The 23,908-nt window shown below is 46.8% G+C and overlaps 1 protein-coding gene across 1 annotated transcript in view; it reads left to right on the top strand.

Annotated features, from left to right (window-relative positions):
• The first annotated feature begins 2,001 nt into the window (after positions 1-2,001).
• Positions 2,002-23,908, top strand: part of TCEANC (transcription elongation factor A N-terminal and central domain containing) — a 94,313-nt gene continuing 72,406 nt past the window's right edge. Inside the window, exon 1 of the mRNA XM_069640049.1 lies at positions 2,002-2,120. The gene's annotated coding sequence lies outside the window, so the exon portion shown is untranslated. The remainder of the gene's footprint in view (positions 2,121-23,908) is intronic.

Genomic DNA, 23,908 nt, shown 5'->3' with positions numbered 1-23,908 from the left:
GCACTTGGGGCTGTTCTCTGTATCCCTACAGTCCTACCACGAGCACTTGACACCTGATGCCTGCACTTACCCTTCTCCCTTTCACTTGCCACCTGCTGGCCGTACTTTAGTTATTTATTCTATTATCCCATGTATTGCACTGTCCCCTTCCCCCCCCCTGCACTTTCCCCTTCCCCTTTCCCATGCACTTGTGCGATCTGAATGACACCTGGCCTAGTAGGATCAATGTCTGTCTTCCCTCTGTTCCCCCTCCCTTGCCTCGTCGTGCCTTGAAACACTTGTGTATAGGTGCATTATAAATGCCTTATCATATCATATCATATCTCCTTCCTTTCTCCTCTCCTTCCCCCTCACCTCTTGTAAATCTCCGACTCTACCAGAAATGTTGTCATGCCTAGTACGGTAGCCGCCTGTCTGTTCTCATTTCCTTCCCACCCCCTACCTTCCTTATCTATGTCTTAGCTCTTGCTCTATCTGAAATGTCACCCGGCCGAGTACCATAGTTATTTCACATTCTTATTGTTCATGGCCTTGTAAGATTGTCATTGTATTGTCCCTTGTTCCCTCCCTTGCCTTAAAGCGCTTTGAAACACATTGTGTATAGGCGCTATATAAATAAACTATCATATCATATCATTAACGCTGTCAAACCCTACCTCTCCTCAAAAAACTGCCTCTCCATTGCAAAAGCCACCATTGGGGTAAAACTGGACTACTGTAACATACTGTTCCTAGGCACCTCATCGACTAACCTGAACAAACTACAAGTCACCCAAAACAATGCCCTTAGAGCGGCATTAAGCAGCCCGAGCAGGCAGCACATCTCACAGACCAGAAGAGACGCCCACTGGCTCCCAGTTAAAGAGCGTATTCTCTTCAAGACCCTCACTACCACCCACAGATGCTTATCCCACTCTGCAACCGGTACCTGTCCCCCGGTACCTGTCAGAAGAAATCCACTGGGAAAGCCGTCTAAGACCGAAACAGGCCCAATACTTCCACCAGCTCAAGGTCCCCACCTTTAAAAGGTCCAAAGCTGGAGGTGCGATCTTTCCTGTGCTAGCTCCAAAAAACTGGAACACGTTGCCACTCTCCATCAGGATGGAAACCTCCCTTGCTGCTCTCCGCAAGGCACTGAAGACCAAGCTGTTCAAGTAGGCACTTCTGTCAGGCAGTTCCAATGTAACCTCTGGAACATACCACCATAGCTCTCAACCATTTGTGACTCAAAGGCGGGTGAAATCATCCGATTTCGTTTTTGGCGGGTGAGACGCCCATTGAAATGAATGGGCGTGCAGGAGGCTTGGCGGGTGAGTCAGCCCTTTACAAGGCGGGTGACACCCGCCAAATGCGTGTGAGTTGAGAGCTATGTACCACTCCCTATCTTGCTAAATTGTCTGTACCACGTTCTTATTTTGTACCACACTCATACATGCCAACATTCAGACGCACCTAAGAGGGAGTTTTGAGAGAGAAAATCGGGAGACGTCGTTTTTCCCATAGGAATGTATTGGCGCTGGAATTATCTTAGGTAGGAGAACGTGAGAAAAAGCAATATTTCTCACTGAAAAGTCAGGAGTCTCCCGCCTAAATCGGGAGGGTTGGCATGTATGCACACTGTGATCCTTGTATGTACCTAACTTAATCCTGTCTGCATCTTCTGTAACAGCCACAATGTCTCAGGGCCGCTGTACGCTTTATAAATTCAAATAAATAAATTAAAATAAATAAAATTAATGGCAGCATGCTTCCTCAGTCGAAGCCTCATATCAAGTTTATGAAATGCTGAGATTCATTCCGTTGTGGGTATAGATTAAACACTGTTTATTATTGTGAGAGACAGTTTTACATCAACGGCTTCCTCAGAGTCAGCCTCGCATTTTAGTGCAAAGCTTTCTCTGTGCATGAACGGTGTTTATCTACTAGAAAAATGGAGGCAGCACGCTCGGTACTCTGCTCCTTTTGTCTGTGATAGCTCGGAAGAGGGCCCGGTGCTCAGGCACACGGAGGCGGTGCTAAGGCTTGATGCAGCCAATCAGTGATGAGCCGTACACAGCCGCAGAGTAGTGGATACGTATTGGTATGAGGTACCAGCGACAGCCCCCCGCAAAGCTTCTTGGGTGAGTCGGTAACCTGTCAAAACGTTTAACTGGCTTGTGCTTTTTCACTATGTGAATTTTGTGTGAATTCTACAACTTGTGTCAACACCAGTTATAGTTAAATATGATTATATGACCGACACCGAAGCCCAAGATATGCCTAACGTGCATATCAATGAACAAGAGGAACATAAACCTCTCCGGCGCTGTTGCAGAGTATGTCCATCGAAAACCATAACCCACTGTGCCCCGTTGTCAAAGAAACGGAAACTCACCACTTATTTTTCGAAACTTCCCCCACTTAGTAAACAAGATGCAATAAATGCTGCTATCCGAGACATAAGTCACTTTTGACAAATGCCAATGTGGCATCTAACGCGGTGTTCTGAATTCACAACAACGCTCCTCCTCTGAATCGGAGCAAGCTATTGACATTGGTGACATAGAAGACACTAATAGCTCGAGCATGTCATCTAATGAGATATTTATGGCCTTTGAATCTCTACTAGCCTTGTTAGTGACGAAATGCGAGAGGTTGGAGAATAAGTTAGACCTACACTCCATTCTTCTGCATAAAAGTATAAATAAAGGCAGGAAACTCGTGAAAGACCAAGGTACAAACACTGATTGCTTTGTGTTAGATGTACCTAAAACTTCTCTAGCAGTGTTTACGGCTGCGGCACCATCGTTGCTCAACACAACTGTCCTTCCTGTAAAATCACAGCGTCGCCCCACCGCCAAAATTGCTAACATGAAACGAAAAAATAAAGTCATCTCACAAGCTTTTATGTATGCAAAAAGATCTAGAACAAACAAGAATGCCAGTGTGATACCTGAGCATAGTGTGAATGGAAGGTCTATTGTGTCTGAAATAACAGTGATTCCTACTACTACTGTAGTAATGCAACTTGACTAAACTTATCTTGTTGCTCCTCTGGCGACCAATTGCACATCCCATAACGGGGAGCCTGTGGCTGTCGCGCCACTGTCTTCTTCTTGTATACCTATAGTTGGGTCCAGGGCAGTTTCTAGCCAACTTGGTGCCCAGGGCGAAACATCAGAATGCGCCCCCCCCCCCCAGCCGGCACACATCACTCCCAAACGACACATCTGTCGTGTGACAAAACCCCTCCTCAATATGAATAAATAATTGCTATATGCATGAAGTCGGGTTCATTACATTGTAATTCAAGTACTTTACAGAAGAATTCTAATGTGGAAACACAGCTGTTGCTGCCCAAGTAAATGTTTTTTCTGTCACCTGCTCTTAGGGAAGGCCTTGCCTAAATGCAGTTTCAAACTCTTCGCACAGGCACACTGTGGTTGAAAAGCATACTGGGGTTTGAAGGGCCCACTGACCTGGCCTTGTGTTGCAGGTGTTCTGTTCATACCAACTCATTTGTAGTTCTCAAGGGCCAATACTAGACTAACCATATTAATTATTTTCTGATAGAAGGTTATCATTCTAAAGATGGACAGTCTGGTACACTCTTAGTGTACTCTTTCAAAATACCTCTCGGAGAGTGGGAAGGGGACAAATAGCACCAATGAGGATTCATGTATGCTTTGCATTAAATCACAGAGCATTTCAGGACTATAACAGTGATCAGAGATCTACACATTTAATAAACAAGTCTGTGATAAAAGGATTGGATGTGTGAATCTCTAATTTCATATCTGATGCATGGATTGGTGCTCACATCATGGTTCACAATACTCACCTTAACATTAAAATGTTTGTAACCATGAACCATACATGCTCATTTGGACAGACTACTTTTTTGGATGCGAGTATAAAATGGCTGCAACATCAGCCACTCAAATGCGGTACAAGGGCTCTTTATCTTCTTGTTTCTGAAGAATTTTAGAGGAGGAAGGGCTGCGTCTTGGTGTGGGCATGCCCAACCCCAATACAGAAACATCTTTAGGGAATTATATCTACAGATAGGGCAGGATACCGCAGAAGAGAGACCCAATAAACAATGTACAGAAAGGCTACACAGAAAGGACTGTACCTCTTTCAAACTTTAGCCAGACCAGTAATACGTTGATGAAGCGTTTTAAACAAAACCGGCTTCTAATGCCTGGTAAAGGGTACACAGTTCCTCAGCCACTACCGCCTCACTATTACGCCGGCCTCAGCGGTTATTTCGGCAAAAAAGAGCAGGCCCATGCTTTATCTAACAGAGCTGGCATTAGCATCTCTTATTAGTGCTGGCTTGCAGCTAGTGAAAATCATGGTGGGGCACTGTAGAGTTTGGCCTATCAAATTTACAATTTGAGGCAACTTCTTTGATTGCTTTATGTGTTTAAGTGTGGGCACAGTATGGCATGCTCGTCAGAGTCACATATACAAAACATTCCAGTGTGCTTTTGTATGGACATTGAGCATATCAGAAAAAAACAGGTATATCTGATGTTACATAAGGGAGCACACACACCATTAACCAACAGGGTGGCGACTTGTGCAGCGCACAAATCATTGCTGCACACATATCACTGCAAATGATTTGCCATGGACTAGTGTCTGCACAGTGACACACAATGAACTCCACTTTCCTAATCAAGGTGCCAAGTGACATTGAGTTGCCAGCTGGTGTGCTCGCTTGGCAAGGCTGGCTTGTTCAGACAATGAAAAAACTTTGCTGCTGAGCAGTGTTAAGGATTTCAATCAGGCAATACAACCTGGTCTCAGCCTAGTATGTAGGGCGCCAATGAAATACTTATTTATTGTGTCTATAGGTTCAATATTCTGAGAGATATACCACTCATATCACACCTCTTCTCAAAATACCCCCAGGTCACAATGGACCAGGAATCGGGCTGGTTGTTAAAGCTAATATTTTTTTATTTATTTAAAATTGAAATCAAACATATGGTTTAATATATGGGGCAACAATTACCAATGTGGTGACAATACAAATAAGAAAGTAGGTGAGGCAGTTGAAATCACTTTTTAGCAGCACAGAAGATAAAACACAGGGAATAGAACACTTTTTTTGGCTTGTTGAAAAGATAGCGCTTAAGTTAAGATTTCCCCCTGCAAATTTCTCCACTTACAAAGAAGCAAGTCTACACAGATGTAAGTAAGCAGCAGGTATTCAGGAATAAAGAACAGTGTATAGGGTTTGAATACAATCTCCCCTCCCCAAACAATAGAGAAAACATTTTTGGAACTTTTACACTTTTAGAATGAGAATTGAAAATGGCTGAGAAAAACAATGAAAAGTGTGCAAAATTCCTTAAATTGATATAAATTCCTAGGGAGCAACTACAAAGATCCTAACAAACATAAACTATCATATGAGCCACAGTACACACTTTGAATCAGAATGGAGGTTTGGAAATACTTTGAATGGGAAAACACACATGTAAAACTTGCAAAATTGCAAATTCCCGCCTAATTTTCACTATGCAATTTTTAATGAAAACGGGTCAAATATAGTATTTCTGCAGTGTTTGGTTTAGGTTTAAGTCAGAGTTGAAATTAAGTCTCTAGCTATAAAATTGAGGAAGTTTATACAAGTTTGAATGAGAGGTGTTTTTGAAAATAAAGGCGTGAAAATGAAAACAGAAATCAGTTTTTACAATGCCAATGATGCTCTAAGCTAGAGTATTCGGGCTGGTTACCAGTTTGAAACACAGTAAGTGCCAGAGTGCTCCATGGAAACCAACCCCAGCACCTCTGTGTCTGCCTTGGAGGACTCAGTCGGATTACCCGTGGGATGATTTTAAGGGCTTGGGATTTCACAAGACAAAAGGACTTTAAAGAAATTATGACTAGCGCAAGGACTCAAAGCAAGGTTTAAAGACTGGTGTGACACTATTACAAGTTCTTGAGTTAAAGAGAGGATGGGTTATAGATTAGGATAGGACAAGGCAAATATACTATGTGTTACTAGGATTCCTATTGATACTTACAGTACACTGTAACTTAAGTTTGGACCGTCAGGTTCTGGTCATCCCGTATCTGGTCTACAGGCAGCGGGGTACTTCTGGCAGAATTGGATCAGCTGGGAGGTTCTGGTCAATTGGACTGGCACCTCAGACTGAACTGGACTGGATTGGATTGGCCCTTCTGGTTGCTGGACACTGTAGATCAGTGGGATGGCTAGTTTCAGCAGGCAAGCCTTAATGGTAGCTAGCCAGACTGGATCAAAATTGCTTCCCTGAAGTTTGAGATGGTTCAGGATTTGGGCCTAGCTAAAAAGAGTTCAGCAAATGCTAGGGCCTTGGTTTTACAAAGAAAGCTGGAGTCAGGAACAAGATGAAGAAGTCAGGAACAGAGCGTCACGCGGAAATCAGGATGGAGTCAGGAATCAGTCTGTGTCTGTGTGTTGTGAGATTCCCTTATTTATCTTGCCAAGTGACATCGCAAAGTTTATGGTGGGGGCAGACTTACAACCCACACCCACAAGGCTGTGATTCAAAGGCACTTGCTTTTTTCTGGTTGGAAGACAGAAAGGGATGTCATATTTTAAGATGTGACTTGGAAAACTCCCACAGTTATTTGGACCAAAATGTACTTTCCCACAAATACATATTTCTATCATTATGCCCTCTAATAAAATTGGACAAATACATTACATATTTTGTAGGTTACATTTACGTCTAACTCCCAAGTCGGTAGGACCTGGCGTTGTCTTTCTATGGAATTTTGTCCATTTTAATCATAAAGGTTTGGCCTAACAATTCCTAATTCAGTGCACGTATATGCCATCACCCCTAGAACACGGGTACACAATATTAGATTTGCAGCATTAATAGTCTCTGCGCGATTGATGTTTTTGCATAACTTTTGTCCCTTATGCAGTACAGGGTTCAATCACGTCTTCAAAGAAAGAGCGTAAAATTAGATTTACAACTACCAACTTTTAGATTTATCTTCCTTGTGGCAAAGTTAAAGGTCTTTAAAGCTTAATCACAAATAGGCATTTAACCACCAAAAGTCCTTAGCAGTTTTTTTTACTTTTCTTTCAACTGGCAACAGCTGTCAAATTCCTTTGATTGGGGTTGGAGTCCTCTTCCTTGAGAGGGAAGTTTCCTGCCCCTCCCCTGTAGGAATGAGTGTTCAAGCCTGCCATTGTCTTTGGCTGGGACCCAGATGAAAGTCTGATGAGTTCTTTGTTATGAGTATTGTTAGGAAAGATTTTGTAATTGTAGGTAATTTTCCTTCCATGTGGCAACCCCTAAACTTTTTGCTGTTGTTTTTCACCTTGTTCTTGACTTTGCCAGAGAAGTGCAGCCTTCTGCTGCACTCCTCTGGGCTTTCGCTCCTTTTCTTATGGGGAAACTGACATGCCCTTAAGACAGTCAGTACCGGGGAACGCTGTTTCCCGTAGTTTCTTTTATCATGTTGCGGCTTTAGTGCAACATGACACAAGAGGGCACTGTAAGCTAAGTTACAGCTCTCTTGGGTCTCTAGCCTTCTACAGGCCCTAGATACTCGTTTAGGATTGTATTTGATCGGTGCAAGTCATTCAGGGATTGGAATGGTGGCAGCGATCGTTTTGTGTATTTTGAGCTCCTTTTGGCGTTCTGAGCGCATTTTTCGCACTGAACCCAAAATGGTGGCCTGGCTCCCAAAATGGCCAGACCACGAGGCTCCTTTGTCCTGTCCACTGACCGTCTTGCTCCCTTCACCTTCCCCAGGTCGAGCGACCCGGGGCCTTCCTTATTTGGGCATGTACTTTCCCGCGAAACACGGATGCTTTCGCGGGCTTCTACATGTCTTTTGTGTGCCTCCAGGGTGTGGGCTGGGATGTCTGGTCCCAATACACATCCTGGGTGCCAGAGAGTCTAGGGTAGTGTGAATGCCTGGGACCACCGTGGTCCGTGATTGGTCCACGAATGGTATGTGTGTTGATGAGCGGATCTCCCATTGGCTCCCCTCCGTTTTGGCGCGAAGGGAACCGTGGATAAGAGGGGGCTGGAAACACCACTACCATGTCGATCTCCTGAGTTCTCACGAACGAAGGAATACAGGAGCCAAGTATCCTGCAACCACGAGGCTGGACCGAGGAATCGCTGGTGACCCGCTGAAGGAATCCTCCTTTGCACTGCTGTCGTCCTGTGAAACCCTTTCCTCCTTTGATCGAACCAGAAGGCCTGTACTGGTGCTTCGACCTTTGGAATAGCAGGAACAGCTATTCCCGGCGACTTCATCATCTCCTGCCAAGTAAGCCTTCGGAAGTGTCTCTGGGCCATCCAGTTGACTCACCAGCTTACAAGGGAGTCCTGCTCTGTAACCGCCGCCAGGTTGTGTTGTATTCCGAGTCCTTGTCACTCTCCCACGCTTCGTACACTTGGCGTTCCCAAGTCTGAAGGGAGGAGTGTACATTTGGCTCGAATACACACGGCCGCTCCGTTGTCCTGCTGCGGCAACAAACTGTGCTGGTTTCGTCGATTGGGACGTCTTTTTGCTCTACACGACTACGAGGCGTTTCCTGCTCTTCTGAACCTGCCAGCTGCTGAAACTAACGTGGAGAAGCCTGGGTCTGCTTGCTTCGGGGACCGGTGAGTAGTTTAGCTAGGATCTGGTCGCCCTCCTGCAGTAGCCCATTGCTTTTCCCCGCTGTGTAAAAACAGCACCCTTTTGTCCGTACTCGCGCTCTGCTTCTGCTCGCTGTGGAGGCTGCGCTTGAGTCGCGGAACCTGTTCTCCTTCTGTTGTGCACTAACCCGAACTGCCTGACTTCCTCCGAAGAGCTTCTCCTTTTGCCCGTTGGCACCGGCGTGGCAGGTACTTTGAGCACAAGGCTCCACTCTTCGCAGGGCTCGGACTTCCATCTAGTTAGGTGCCTCTGAAGGCGAACTGAGTCTAAAGCGTTATCGCACTGCCTGTTTTCCTTCCCTTTTAGGTGGACTACACATTTCGTGCTTATAACGCTAGCGACTGTTGTATTTGTATATATATTGTGTTGATATGGTATGTGTTGGCTTAATATTGTGATATTGTGATTTTCTCGCTACGGTCATTATTTTAAAGGCCTTAAAATAAATGTGTATATATTTTTGATATAACAACTGTTTGGAGTAGTTTGTAAGCGCTCTTGCTTTGTGTGCTCATTGCGGGCTTTCAGTCACCCTCACCCCTCTTGAGACCTAGTCTTGACCGCCGCGATCGCTACCTTGATTGGTCTGGCTCGTCCAGAGGTTACCCTGTTCCAAGTAATTAGGTTGGCCTTCTGAACTTCTGCGCCACCAGGACAGAGTTCAGAAATCCGTCTTAACAAATTGGTGTACAGCGGTGGGATACGACTGAAGGTATCCAGTGTTGCGCTCGAACTAAGGCATTTCAGGTTATTCCAACCAGTACACGTAGGGAATTGTTGTAGTATAACTTTAAAAAGGCCATAGTCCTATCAAACAGTATGGAAACAAATACCTTGTTAACTTTAAATGCTTCCAAATCAGAAACGCTGAAAAAGATGTGTGCGGAGAGAGGTGTTTCCTCTCAAGGCACAAAATTGGAAATGATCCAGAGAATCGTGGCGTGGCAAGAAGCACAGCTTGACGCTATAACTTCTGAGGACAGTGCAGAAGGTGGTGGGGCTGCTCTCACTGGTAGAACCGACGGTTCTGCCGCTGCACTGATCCATCGCGACCACGAGGACAGGGAGGATGTGATGTCCAATGTTTCCTCTGCCAGTGCTGATGGGGAGGCTATGCTTGAATTCAAGAAGCAAGAGCTGCGGTTTAGGCAGCAGGAGCTTGAATTCAGCATAGCCAAACTAAAAATCGAACAGGCAGAAAAACAAAAAGACAGGGATCACCAGTTGGAACTGGCCAAGGTTCAGGTTGCAAATGGGTCCAAGGGTCCTGGACATGGGTCTGGGGCTTCCTCTCATCCACGGTTTCCGAAAGATCTGCTCAGTGTGTATGAGGAAAGGAATGACATTATGGACTGGCTGAATGCGTTTGAGTATGCATGCGAAGTTCAAGAAGTTGACAATGCTGATAAGATTGCGTGGTTGCTCAGTAGACTGCCCCATTCTGGCTGTAGTGCCATCATGGAAATGTCGAAGGCTGAGCGAGCTGATTTCGCAATGTTAAAACAAAATCTCATTTTAAAGTTTGGGAAGACTCCGGCCCAATATTTAAAGCGTTTTCGAGAGTATAAGAAAAAGGAAGGTGGTACTTGGGTATCTTATGTCGCTGAATCTTTGAAAAACTTAACTGGCTGGGTCGAAGGTTATAAGGTTTCTACCTTCGAAGGCATGATAAATCTTGTCATGCTGGAACATATTTTTGCTTCTTCTTCCCCGGAGCTTAAGCAGCATTTGGCCGATTCGAAGGAGATAGATCCTAAGAAGCTGGCCATTGCAGCAGACTTATGGGTGTCACATCGAGTGTCCCATAAGGACAAAACTCATCCTGGTAAGCAGGAGGAAGGGAAAAAGTCCAAAGATATGGAGGGTGGGGAATCTGCTAAATCTTCTTCCCATAAGGGCCACAAAAAGAAAAACAAGGGTAAGACACAAGAGAACTCACAGGGCAGTGGAGGTCCGCCTCCGAAACAGAACTCTGGTTACAATAAGCCTCCCTACGTAAACAGAACCACTGGGGCTTGTTTTTCTTGTGGAGCAACTGACCACGTGAAGGGGGATCCCCGTTGTAAGGTTAGACCTTTGGGGGTCCACTCCGCTAATCTGGCCTTCTCCTCCTACGAGGAAGAAGAGATTACAGGAGCATCCTTCTCCTCAGACTCATTTCCCAGCGGAATAGAGGCTGAGGTAGTTTTAGTGTCCCTGGGTTCCTGGGAGCCTAAAGTCGCAGAGGCTTATGCTAGGATTCCGGATAATACCAAGCACTACTTTAAAGACAGTGTGCTGATCAATGGAGTGGATACTCCAGCTCTTAGGGATAGTGGGTGCAGTCGCACTGTAGTGGATTCTACCTTGGTAGACTCAGAGGAAGTTGCCAGAGCTACTCTGATGCCCACTAAGTTGGCTGACGGCCCCCTCCGTATGTTTCCAGTAATACCTGTAAATCTTACTTTAAATGGTACAGCAGTCAGGATTCCAGTGAGCATTCAGAGAAACGTCCCGGGAAAGGTCTTGTTAGGTAATGATCTCAGAGCTTTAGGGCTCGTAGGAGACACTGCCGAAAGACCCTACACACGGTCTCAAGCACGGGCAGCATTGGCCAAGTCCAATACGCCGCCCCAGCCAAAGGGGAAACCCAAGGCGAAAGGAGTCTACAAGTCAAAACGAGGGAAAGAGAATATTCCCCCGAGCTCGCCTACCACTGCGGTGGAGGAAGTTGGTCAATCGCCCGGGCCTGACGAGGAGGCGGCGATGCCTGAAGTATTCGACCCCAACGATCATCCTGAACTAAAAGACTTGTTAGTTAAAGGAGGTCCTGATAGGGACGAATTCAGTAAAGGCCAACGTGAGTGCCCATCTCTGGAAGGCCTAAGGAGACAGGCCTGCTCCCAGCTTGAGGGTGAACCTCCTGGGAAGCATAGGATTTATTGGGAAGGTGGACTCCTGTATAGTGAGCCCACAGAGTCTACAGAAGGAGACCATAGGAGGTTGGTGGTTCCCCTTGCTGTTAGGCCCTTCCTCCTGCAGTTGGCGCATGAAGTTCCCCTTGCTGGTCACCTTGGTATGAAGAGGACCAAGCAAAGGTTATCCATGCACTTCTACTGGCCCAAGATGGGGGTGCAAGTAGAAAGTCACTGCAGGAGTTGTGCCTCCTGCCAGTTGTCTGGTAAGGTTGGCGCGACAATCCAAGCTCCGTTGGTACCGCTCCCAGTTGTGGGGGTACCATTTGAAAGGGTAGGGATCGACATCGTTGGTCCCCTTGACCCGCAAACATCCTCGGGCAATAGGTTTATCCTGGTGCTGGTCGACCATGCAACCAGGTATCCTGAGGCCATCCCATTGAAAACTGTAACTGCCAAGTCAGTTGCAAAAGCTTTACTTGGCATATTTACTAGGGTTGGCTTCCCTAAAGAAGTTGTGTCAGATCGTGGCAGCAACTTTATGTCGAAGTATATGCAGGCTATGTGGAAAGAATGTGGGGTCACCTACAAGTTCTCTTCTGCATACCACCCCCAGACCAATGGTCTGGTGGAACGTTTCAACAGAACGTTAAAGAGCATGATTGGGGCTCTGGAGGAGCCTCAGAGAAGAAAATGGGATCTTCTTTTACCATGCTTACTGTTTGCCTACCGAGAGGTACCACAGGAGGGTGTTGGCTTCAGCCCCTTCGAACTTCTGTTCGGTCATCCCGTACGGGGACCCTTAGCCATCGTCAAAGAGGGATGGGAGATGCGCACTCCCCCTGTTACTACCAACGTAGTTGATTATGTGCTAGGGCTCAGAAAACGGATGGTACTTCTGATGGGCTTGGCTAGTGATAAATTGAAGGCAGGGCAAGCGCTGGTGAAACATTGGTACGACCAGAAAGCTTCCCTCATCAACTTTACACCTGGTCAGCAAGTCCTGATCATGAATCCCATAAGGCCTCGAGCTTTACAGGACAAATGGTCAGGCCCTTACACAGTGGTGGAGCCCCTGGGTGAGGTTAACTATTTAGTGGCCTTGGAAGGCCTGGACAGGCTCCAAAAGTGTTTCACGTGAATAGGCTGAAGGCTTTCGTCCCAAGAGTCGAAATCGCAGCACTGCTACTGGCTTCAGACGTTGAGGAAGAGGAGTCTGAACCTCTCCCCGACCTGTTCCAAAGCGGTCCTTCAGATAGCTCCTTTGAGGGTGTCCGAGTGGCCCCTCACCTGACTTCTGATCAGCAGGCTGAGGTGAAAAGTTTGCTTAGGCAGTTTTCCCCCCTGTTTTCACAGTCACCTGGTTTGACACCTTGGTGCAAACATAACATTGACACAGGAGACAGTGTACCTACCAAAAGTAGGGGATACAGGATGTCAGACAAAGTACGGTCTTATATTAAGACCGAGGTCAACAAGATGTTAGACCTTGGGGTGATTGAACCCTCTAGTAGTCCTTGGTCCAGCCCTGTGGTTTTGGTTCCAAAGGCAGGCACTTCTGAATTGAGGTTCTGCGTGGATTACAGGGCTCTGAATGCTGTCACCAAGACAGATGCACACCCCTTGCCTCGAACAGATGAGCTGGTGGATACTTTGGGTGCCTCCAAGTACCTCAGCACGTTTGACCTCACTGCTGGCTATTGGCAAATAGCTTTAGCAGAGCATGCCAAGGAGAAGACAGCATTTTCTACTCCAGACGGCCTTTACCAATTCCGGGTAATGCCGTTCGGGTTGAAGAATGCACCTGCCACTTTCCAGAGGCTTGTGAATCATGTGTTGAATGGGTTGGACGAATTCTGTCTTGCATGTCTGGACGATATAGCAGTTTTCAGTGCCACCTGGTAAGACCATGTGAAACACCTCGGGATTGTGCTCCAGGCTCTTCAGAAAGCCCACTTGACCATAAAGGCTAGTAAATGCCAGATTGGACAAGGCTCAGTGGTTTACCTTGGACATGAAGTAGGTGGAGGGAGGATACAGCCTCTACCCAGTAAAGTACAAGCAGTACGAGACTGGCCTACCCCCACTACGCAAACCCAAGTGAGAGCCTTCTTAGGACTCACGGGGTATTACCGCAATTTTGTGGCAGACTATGGCACCATAGCTGCTCCTCTGACTGCCCTCACAACTCCGAAGAAACCCAAGAAGGTAACTTGGACCGACGAGTGTGAGAAGGCCTTCAATGGCTTAAAAGACTCCTTGGGCCAGGCCCCTGTCCTCAGGGCCCCGGATTATCAAAGACCTTTTATCGTGCAGACGGACGCCTCTGACACTGGGATAGGAGCTGTACTATCACAAGTAGATGAGAAGGGTAAGGAACACCCTATCGGTTTTATTAGTCGCCAGCTTAAGGACAGAGAGCTCAGATGGTCCACGGTAGAGAAAGAATGTTTCTCTGTTGTGTGGGCCCTAAGGAAGCTGAGGCCCTACCTCTATGGGACCCACTTCACTGTGCAGACTGACCATAAGCCGTTAAAGTGGCTAATGAACATGAAGGGGGAGAATCCAAAGTTGCTTAGGTGGTCCATAAGTCTACAAGGCTTCGACTTCACTATTGAGCATAGGCCAGGTGTCCAACATAGCAATGCTGATGGGTTGTCCAGAATGTTTAACCGACCTGAACAAGAGACTCATCCAGGGGTGGATTAGTTCCCCCTGTCCATAGTCTGGGAGGGGCGAGTGTTAGGAAAGATTTCGTAATTGTAGGTAATTTTCCTTCCATGTGGCAACCCCTAAACTTTTTGCTGTTGTTTTTCACCTTGTTCTTGACTTTGCCAGAGAAGTGCAGCCTTCTGCTGCACTCCTCTGGGCTTTCGCTCCTTTTCTTATGGGGAAACTGACATGCCCTTAAGACAGTCAGTACCGGGGAACGCTGTTTCCCGTAGTTTCTTTTATCATGTTGCGGCTTTAGTGCAACATGACACAAGAGGGCACTGTAAGCTAAGTTACAGCTCTCTTGGGTCTCTAGCCTTCTACAGGCCCTAGATACTCGTTTAGGATTGTATTTGATCGGTGCAAGTCATTCAGGGATTGGAATGGTGGCAGCGATCGTTTTGTGTATTTTGAGCTCCTTTTGGCGTTCTGAGCGCATTTTTCGCACTGAACCCAAAATGGTGGCCTGGCTCCCAAAATGGCCAGACCACGAGGCTCCTTTGTCCTGTCCACTGACCGTCTTGCTCCCTTCACCTTCCCCAGGTCGAGCGACCCGGGGCCTTCCTTATTTGGGCATGTACTTTCCCGCGAAACACGGATGCTTTCGCGGGCTTCTACATGTCTTTTGTGTGCCTCCAGGGTGTGGGCTGGGATGTCTGGTCCCAATACACATCCTGGGTGCCAGAGAGTCTAGGGTAGTGTGAATGCCTGGGACCACCGTGGTCCGTGATTGGTCCACGAATGGTATGTGTGTTGATGAGCGGATCTCCCATTGGCTCCCCTCCGTTTTGGCGCGAAGGGAACCGTGGATAAGAGGGGGCTGGAAACACCACTACCATGTCGATCTCCTGAGTTCTCACGAACGAAGGAATACAGGAGCCAAGTATCCTGCAACCACGAGGCTGGACCGAGGAATCGCTGGTGACCCGCTGAAGGAATCCTCCTTTGCACTGCTGTCGTCCTGTGAAACCCTTTCCTCCTTTGATCGAACCAGAAGGCCTGTACTGGTGCTTCGACCTTTGGAATAGCAGGAACAGCTATTCCCGGCGACTTCATCATCTCCTGCCAAGTAAGCCTTCGGAAGTGTCTCTGGGCCATCCAGTTGACTGACCAGCTTACAAAGGGAGTCCTGCTCTGTAACCGCCGCCAGGTTGTGTTGTATTCCGAGTCCTTGTCACTCTCCCACGCTTCGTACACTTGGCGTTCCCAAGTCTGAAGGGAGGAGTGTACATTTGGCTCGAATACACACGGCCGCTCCGTTGTCCTGCTGCGGCAACAAACTGTGCTGGTTTCGTCGATTGGGACGTCTTTTTGCTCTACACGACTACGAGGCGTTCCCTGCTCTTCTGAACCTGCCAGCTGCTGAAACTAACGTGGAGAAGCCTGGGTCTGCTTGCTTCGGGGACCGGTGAGTAGTTTAGCTAGGATCTGGTCGCCCTCCTGCAGTAGCCCATTGCTTTTCCCCGCTGTGTAAAAACAGCACCCTTTTGTCCGTACTCGCGCTCTGCTTCTGCTCGCTGTGGAGGCTGCGCTTGAGTCGCGGAACCTGTTCTCCTTCTGTTGTGCACTAACCCGAACTGCCTGACTTCCTCTGAAGAGTTTCTCCTTTTGCCCGTTGGCACCGGCGTGGCAGGTACTTTGAGCACAAGGCTCCACTCTTCGCAGGGCTCGGACTTCCATCTAGTTAGGTGCCTCTGAAGGCGAACTGAGTCTAAAGCGTTATCGCACTGCCTGTTTTCCTTCCCTTTTAGGTGGACTACACATTTCGTGCTTATAACGCTAGCGACTGTTGTATTTGTATATATATTGTGTTGATATGGTATGTGTTGGCTTAATATTGTGATATTGTGATTTTCTCGCTACGGTCATTATTTTAAAGGCCTTAAAATAAATGTGTATATATTTTTGATATAACAACTGTTTGGAGTAGTTTGTAAGCGCTCTTGCTTTGTGTGCTCATTGCGGGCTTTCAGTCACCCTCACCCCTCTTGAGACCTAGTCTTGACCGCCGCGATCGCTACCTTGATTGGTCTGGCTCGTCCAGAGGTTACCCTGTTCCAAGTAATTAGGTTGGCCTTCTGAACTTCTGCGCCACCAGGACAGAGTTCAGAAATCCGTCTTAACAAGTATGCGAAAACCTCCCAGCAGCAATTAGTCCTTTCCTGCCAACAGAGAGTGTCAACCTTTCCCAGGCTGAGGCTGTCAGATCAGAATTAAATAGTTAATTAACTCAGGACTGGGTTTTAACTTTAAGTTACCTACATCTTTCATTAAAACATATAAAATAAACACAGTTTAAAGGTGGATTTTGACATTAGCAATCCTTTGACATTTCTTACAGAATTAGGCCTTTCAACAAAAAGATACTTTAAAAACAGGCGATTTTTGCACTTCATTCCTGAAAAAGCACATTAAACTGAGTCTTTTAAATCAGATATTCCTCTGCAGTACACACATTTTATTCAGCACCAGTTCTTCCCTTGAGTGCTGGGATTTGTTTGCTGTCTGGATGCATGTATCCATGATTTGTTTAAAGTTTCTGTCTGCACAGCTGAAATTGTTACCTGTTGCAATGTTAGCCGCTTTTTCCGTGGAAATGAAAACAAATGTTGTTGGACTGGTTTTTCATGAGGTACATTTCTTAGCTGCTGTCAATCATTGAGGCCCGGCTCCTCTGAGCCACACTGGAGGATCTGTAACCCTTTTTCTCACAAGTATTCTCTGGAAATTAATGGATCTAGCGCCAAAAACAGCACTTTGAAGATGGCAAAGCTACATTTTAAAAGACATTTTCGGTTTTCAGCACAATTCTGCTGCCTTGCTCCATGTTGAATATAACAGAACCCACTGGCATGCTCCTGCAGTGAGAATCCTGTTTTCACCCCACCCTTGATGGTGTGTGGCAGGGTGTACAGCCTTTTGTGGTTGTGACCCCAACGCAGTTTTGCAGATTTCTGCACGCACAGGGGTTAGCGCATCATTTTTTGGCTGTTTCTTCCCCCATTTCTAAAGTGATGCAGTGGGGCACATTGGAATGGGTCAAAAAATCCCACAGAAGACTCCCCCTCCACCTCCGACTTTGGCTTGACTTCCAGTCGTGGGGAAGTCTGGCACGTGGGATTTTTCTTTTCTTTTTGCGAAGAACACAGGTTTCTTCAGGTGTCAGTTCTTCTCCCGTCAGCGAATGATGCGACCCGCTTTCCTCGCCGGCTCTGGATGGAATAGGAACGATCCCCCGTCTTCTCTCATGCTTTCTTTTCCAGTGTGTGGAGCGACACTCCGGATTTCTTTGGTTTTTCCTTCCGGGTCCCCGAGGAGGTCCTCCTTGCTGTTATGTACAATAAGTCCAATACTAGAAAACAGAACATAACCCAGTTTTGAACATTTCCCCACTACTGCCTCCAATAGGGATGACAGCCGTGGGATATACACATGCATTCAACGACAATTTACAATATTCCCCGCATGTATTTAATGACAATTTAAAATGTTCCTAGGTTTCATCATTTTCTCCCTCTGGGTTTCCTGTAGGCTCTTCTATTTGCCGCAAAGTATGCCTGGGGTGGCAACTCTTTAGCTGGTTGATGTGGACCCACTTATCTTCTTCTGTCAAATCGCCCTTCGGGATACGGATTCTGTAGGCGACTGTAAGATTTTGTCCACAATTTCAAAAGGTCCCCGCCAGCTGGGAAAAGATTTGCGCTCCTTGGCTTGGTTCCTTTGGAAATTGTACAAGTAGACCCTGTCTCCTACTTGATATTCCTTTTTGGTTGTCTTAAGGTCATAGTGGGTCTTCATACTGTCTGCAGATCTTTCTAGATTCCGCTGAGCACACGCAAAAGCATGTTGAAGGTATTTTCTCAGATTCTCAAAATACTCATGAGTTGTGGAGGCATTTATCAATGTCTGCTCTTGGGTTCTATAGAGCAGATGCTGGGGTAGCACCATCCTACGTCCAGTCATCAGCCCAAATGGAGGCATTTTAGTTGCAGAAGACTGGGTAGATCTGATGGCCATCAGGACAAGGGGTAATCGAATATCCCAACTTGGCCCATAGTCTGCCACAAACTTTTTTAATATGCTCACAATGGTTTTATTGTACTTCTCAACTCCACAACTAGAGGACTGCTGGTATGCAATGTGTAGTTTCCTTTTTACCCCAAATATCTCCCACATTTCTGTCATCACTATACGCTGGTGAAGTGACTTCTTCTGTCTGACTCAATCCTTTGGGGTAGTCCAAAACGCGAGAAGATGATTGATCATCAGGGCAGCTGCTGTTTCTGCCTTGCAATTTGGGGCCGGGATTCATTGCACCCACTTAGTAAACAAGCATGTTACGGTTAACATGTACTTGTTCCCCCTAGAGGAGCGAATCACGGGCCTGATGAAATCTACTTGTAAATCTGACTAAGGCAGTGTCATCCCCCTATTTTGGAGGGGAGCACGGTGTGTGAGTGATGTTGGCTGGAATTGTGCACACACAATTCAAGTATTCAAGTATTGGTCGAGGTCCTGCCCCATGTGTGGCCAGTATGCAACCTCTCACAAGATTTCTAATGTAGTATGAAACCCCTGATGACCGGCTGTGGCCGCATCATGGGCGTGACTTAGCATCAGGCTTCGGATTGAGGTAGGGACCACCCACTGGTCACAGCCAGATATGGTTCTCCTCACCAACAAACCGTCTTGGATTCGGAACATTTTTGGACATTTGATCAACACTCTGAGGTCCTCTTTCCCAATGCAATCGGTATCCATCAGGGGAAAGTTTTCAGGATCCCCAATTTTTGAGCCGTGATTAAATCAGCATCTGGGGTCTCCTTACTCCACTGGGAAGTTGAGAGTTCATTGTGAGCATTTGTCCGGGACCTAGTAATGGCAGTGACCTGGATTTCCCCCAACAGGGACTCGATCTGAGGTAGATCCCCTTGCATGGCTCCGGTTTTGGCCAGTTGATCAGCTAGGTCATTTCCAGTTTTGTCTGGTCCCTCTACTTTGGAATGACCCTTGATCTTTTTCCAGTAGATGGTCACCCCACTAGAGGGGACCAGATCATCAATATTTTGTATTAGTTTTCCATGTTTTAGTGGTTTGTTGTTGGCACATAGCATGCCTCTGGCTTTCCAATTTAACCAGGTGCTCCACGAACCCGTTCCGGACATAATCTGAATCAGTGATTATGACCAATTTGTGGAGTTGGTGTTGGACAGCAGTGAGGATAGCATGATGAACTGCGAGCAGCTCTGCCACCTGACTACTATGGGGACCGATTTTGTACCCAGCGGAGGGTTCCGGGGCATCATTCACCCAGGCATTCCCCACGCCGGTCACCAGTTCCTTTTCCCCGTTGTTGTCAACACGGTAGGAGCACCCATCCATATAGATAGTGGGCCTTCCCCTCGCACTTGTCTTCTTCACAGATTTTGTGCGGGGAATTGAGGTACGCCTTCATGTTGTCCTGGATTTTAAGACTTTAGTCCTTAAGATAGTTTTCTCTGGCACAATCATGCAAGTCAGGCAGTCCTTGCGCGAGGGGACTCTTCTTGTTTTGGCCATATCTGACCTCCACAGGAAAGCCTTACATTGATAGAACCCAGGAAGTAATTCGGGAATTACTCACATTTCCGGCACGGATTCTGTCACTTTTAAGATATTGCAGAGGCTGGTGTGGAGTCTCCGCTATGATGTGTTCCCCCCTGGATGAATGGGCGGTAATTTTTCAATGCCCACACCGTTGACAGGAGTGCCTTCTCACAATCGTTGAATTTTTCCTCCACACAGGATAAAGTCTTGCTTGCATAAGATATGACTTTATTGACCTTGTCATGCTTTTGGTATAATACTGCGGTCAAGCATGTATTATAGAACCCTGTCTCCAAGAAGAACTCCTTGTTTTTGACAGGGTAAGCTAGGCAAGGCGCTTGTGAGAGGCTTCTTTTTAGTTGCTTTACTGCCTCTGCTTGCTGTGGACCCCACTCTCACTTGACCCCCCGCCCCTTCAACAGATGGATCAGGGGTCTTGTGATCTCTGCGTAATCCTCAATGAACTTTTTTACTGTAATTAGTCAGTCCAAGGAGGCTCATTAGCTCACACAGGGTTGTGGGGTATTTTAGTTTCAGTAGTGCTTCCACTTTCTTTTCCTGGGGACAGAGACCCTCAGGAGTTATCTCATGCCCCAAGAAATTGGCACGTGTCCTGCACCACTGTGCCTTTTGGAAAGAGAGTTTTGCTCCGGCAACCCTCAACTGTGTCAGAACATAACCCATTTTCGCTATGTTTTCCTCCACAGTTGAGCTTTTGATCAGAACATCATCTACATAGGCCAGGTTACCCCTTTCACCCAAGTCGGGCATGGCCTTTTGTAAGAAGATATTAAATTAATTGCCGGAGTTGATGTATCCGAAGGGAGTCCGGGTCCATGTGTACTGCTGCCCCACGAAGGTAAAGGCCAGCTTGTATTGGTCCTCCCTACTGACAGGTACGGTCCAGTACCCATTGGTCAGGTCAATGGCAGTGTATAGCTTTGACCCCTGGATCTGGGCCAGTCCTTGGTCAATGTAGGGAAGAGGCCATCGGGATATGTGGACCAATTTGTTTAGCTCCCTTAGGTCAGCAAAGTGTCTCCACTGGCCGTTTGGTTTTAAAATCCCCAGCACCGGATTGTTAAAGGGGCTGTGGACTGGACGAATTATCCCACGGGACTCAAGGTTTTTAATGATTTCTGTGAGGGACTCCATGGATGCGAGAGGCAAGCAGTATTGCTTCACAAACAGTGGAGTCATACCAGGGTCCGTGGGAATTGTTGTATGGATTTCGGTGCGACCACAGTCCTATGAATCCACCGCAAAGAGGTCCTGAAAATCTAAGAAAACTTGTTTCAACTTTTGCTTTTGCTCCAGAGTCTCACAGGCATTAGCTACGTTGACTCTCTTTTTAACCATCTGCCTGAAGCCTGGAAAGACTTCTGGTTTGGCTTTCTCAGCAGCCATCTCCAGCTGGGTGGAGAAGTCCCTGGTTTAAGTATTGACCTGGACTGAGGGTTCTAGGCAGGGAAGGCAGTCCTTGTGGACTTGGGAGATCACCTCATCCCTCCTGACGTCACAGGTCACCTCTTCCTTACCATAAGGGTAGGAAGAGTACACCAGGAAATTCCCCCCATGCCGGGTGAAGATCCTGTCTGGTGTTGTCATTGTCGCTATCATTGTCAAAACAGTCGTTGGGTATTCATATGATATGATATGGCATTTGAAGGCAGAAGCAAAGAGGAAGGTTTTGAGGTGCTTCCGGAACCAGAGATGGTTCTCCTCAAGTTTCAGGGAGGCAGGAAGGCTGTTCCAGAAGGAGGTCCCTGCCGAAGAGAGAGATCTACCACCAGCTTGTTGCTTGGAGAAGCGACTGACCCTGAGGGAGTTGGAGCCGGAAGAGTGGAGAGGTCGAGAAGAAAGATATTTAGGAAGAGAGAATTGAAGGTATTTTGGCCCCAGAAGGCCTTGTGGACAATGCAGAGGGTTTTGAACTTAATCCTCGCAGCCACTGGGAGACAGTGCAGAGATTTCAGTCCTGGAGAGATACGATCCCTGGGCTTGAGGCCAAGGACAAGTCTCGCAGTCCTGTTCTGGATAAGTTGCAAAGGGCGGAGAGTAGAGGCAGGCAGATTTAGATAGGACTATTGTAACAGCCTCTATCAGTTAATTACCTAAATCTATGGAAATATGTCGGTCATCAACCGCCATTCCAATAATGGTGCCTATGCCCAGAGTGATACTCCTAAAGTCGCTGTTATCCACCACTATTGGAATGGCGTTGTGTTCTATATTGACTAATGGTGTTGGGTTTAACCCCAACCCTTGCTGTTGGAGACGGGCGTTGAGGTGAACATATGAGTCAGGATTTTGCAGTTTCTGTCCTCTTTTAAATTTTACTTTAAGTGAGAATATTCGGGTCCGTTCTGGGATGGTGACTTCCTCTCCAATTTGAACTTCAACTGCATATGGCAGCAATTGGGCTGACCGAAATGCTTTCTGAATCATCAAAATCCATGGGATTACCCTCTAATCGGGACCATGCTTTGAAATTTATCAGGTCCAAACTAATGGCAACGCGATTGAGAATGTCACTGCCTAAATAGAATGCAGCAGGGACATCTCGTACAACCCAACAGTTATGTACTATGCTTTTGTTGCCTATAGACATTTTGAGCATACACTGCTAGGCAGGAGGTGTTTGGAATTGGGAGTTTCCAGGTCCATTTCCCATTTGTCTATCAATTTAAATGTGGGAATGGCTGGATCTTTTGGGAGTTTTCGGAACATGACTTTGCTGATGAAGCTCTCAACGTTGTTCACGCACACTCGGGCGAGAACAGATTCCTTCCCCCTCATTTAACTGAATAGGGATAAATAACTGTCCTCCAATTTTCTGAATGTCAGCTAAACTTTGTGCTGGTTTCTCATCATTTTGGACTATGGAAGTGGGATTTTCTGATTGTGAATTAGTATAAAATTTCAGAGTATTTCCCTCCAGGGTGGAATGCCACTTGAAACTGGAAGGAAGGTTGATTTTCAGAAATAGAGAGCAATTCCCATCACCAGTTTGTTGTCGTACTGCAACTACTGTCACATCAGGGATTTGGTTATTTTGAAAATGGAATTCAATATGATCCTGTTTTTGTTCAACCATGTGGCATGTGCCATATAAACTAACATGGTTGACACTATGTTTTAATTTCATTGGTAGGTTAGTCTGGGACCAGAGGACCTTGTTTACACAGTCTATTAGGGGAGACAATATTCGCAGGATGTCATTCCCCAGTAAACATGGTGTGCCCTCCGGAGCCACGATTATGACCGGTTGTTTCACCTTGTGTCGCCCAATTTTAATTTCCAAATCCGCAGTCCCCTCAACAGGAATTTCTTCCCAATCGAAGTTCTGAAGTTGTCCAGGAAGAGGGGTGAGAAGGATCTGGTATCTCTCCCCCCTCCTGAATTCAGCTGATCAAAGGCTCTCTTTTACAGAAGAGTGGCTTGGGATCCAGTGTCCACCAGTGCCAAAAATGTACATTGCCCTTGTACTTGTACGGGGGCGTAAAATCTCCCCTCCTTCTCCTCAAGGGGGCAAAGATAATGTGCATTTTGGGCCAGTTGGTGGGTTAGTTTCTTGATTCTTGACTCTGACACAGGGGTACTTTGGGCAGGATTCTGTGTGGGAGCTTGGAGATCTGTTAGAAAAATGTGGCAGTTGCATATTGGGGGAGTTTTGGGCTCCCCTGGTTCTGATTCTGGGCCGCCACCTCCCTTTTTTTGGAGGCAGTCCCCAGAATAGGTTTGGGCAAGGTGGTTTTCTGGCTTATCATTCTGGGGTTCAATGATGGGCGATCCTAACTCAGTCCCCACATTCTCCCAGTCTTCATCAGGATCTCTCGGGACCCCTTTTTCTTTGGGAGGAGTTCCCCCATCCCTGAAGGAGAATATCTTTTTCCCAGAGTCCTCTGAGGACCCCTCTCCTTCAAATTGGAGGACACTAACCTCCTCCACAAAATGGGTCTTTTTAGGTCCTTTATTTCTCTTAACCACCCTCTGTTCCTTGGGTTGCAGACTTTCGGGGGCAGGAGATTTTGGTTCTGGTTCCTGGGTTTCATGGGGCTTTT

The sequence above is a fragment of the Ambystoma mexicanum genome, chromosome 7q (genome assembly GCF_040938575.1).
Source record: "Ambystoma mexicanum isolate Mex_15411 chromosome 7q, UKY_AmexF1_1, whole genome shotgun sequence".
NCBI lineage: Eukaryota > Metazoa > Chordata > Amphibia > Caudata > Ambystomatidae > Ambystoma > Ambystoma mexicanum.
Note: the sequence above shows the minus strand (reverse complement) of the source record. Positions and strands in the feature narration are given on the sequence as shown.